The following is a 1,212-nucleotide window of genomic DNA, read 5'->3' as shown; positions in this document are numbered from 1 at the left end:
TTCTTCTTCTTCTTCTTCTTCTTCTTCTTCTTCTTCTTCTTCTTCTTTTTCCCCACCCACAAGTGGGCCTTTAAGACTAGTAAATGTTCTTAACTGCTGAGCCGCTTCTATAGTCCCAGAATATAGTATTTTAAAGAGCCATTTGCTTGGATCATTTAAATACCTGATTTCAGCTGGGCATAATGGCACAGGCATGTAATTCCAGCACATAGGAAGTAAAGGAAGAACACTCAGCACATAAAGGACATTTTTAGCTACAGAGCAAGTACAAGGCCAGCCTAGACTAAGTAACAAAAAATAGGTAGGTAGGTAGGTAAATGGGTGGGTGGATGGATAGATAGATAGATAGATGATAGTCTCAAATCATTCGCCTACTATGATAGATAATTTTATATATCAGCTTCACTGGCATCAAGTATGCTCAGATAGCTGGCAAATCTCTGGAAGTGTTTATAAGGATGTTTTTGGAAGGGACTAATGTTAGAACAAGTAGATTGTATGTTATAGTTTTATATAGACTTGAGTGTTTCCCCACAGTACTTTTCCCACAGCATTGGTTCATGTGTTAAAGGTTGAAGATTGAATCCTCAGCTTGGTGCTCTTCAAAGTTGTAGAACCTTTAAGGGGGTGTCTAGTAGGAGGAAGTTTGGGGGTGTGCCTATGGAGGGGATATTGGGATCCCACCCCAGTCTTTCTTGCTTCCACTGCCATGAGGCGATTAGCTTTGTCTGCCATGTTCTCTCAGTAGGATGTAAGTGAAAGTAACTTTTAGTGACCTGAAGTAATTGTTGTCTCAGAGGCTTCCAGCCCCCATCTGCTAACTCAGCCTTGTCCTGGAAGCTTCTAGCTTCTTCCAAACAATCTAATCTAGACCTAGAATGTTTTCAGCCTCTGAGACTTACTGCTGATTAAGCTCACCCTTTCTAGCTCTTTATGAACTCTGGCTGGGTGGTTTAACTCAGCTGTTCTGACTCAAACTCATCTTCTAGCTGACTGATTCAATTCTCTTGGCCTCTGACTTTTTGCTCTGCTTGGCATCAAGCTAACTCTGAAAATCTGTTCTAATCATCTGCCTCCTCATTCTCTGGCTCATTCTACCTTCACTTGTGTCTAGCTTGTTCTCTCTTCAACATGTCTATAAAACTCTCCAGCAAAACTGCTTGCTCTCTCCCTCTCCCTCTCCCTCTCCCTCTCCCTCTCCCTCTCCCTCTC

This window comes from Grammomys surdaster, unplaced genomic scaffold (assembly GCF_004785775.1).
Source record: "Grammomys surdaster isolate TR1022 unplaced genomic scaffold, NIH_TR_1.0 100, whole genome shotgun sequence".
NCBI lineage: Eukaryota > Metazoa > Chordata > Mammalia > Rodentia > Muridae > Grammomys > Grammomys surdaster.
The sequence above is the reverse complement of the archived record's forward strand: the minus strand, read 5'-3'. Positions refer to the sequence as shown.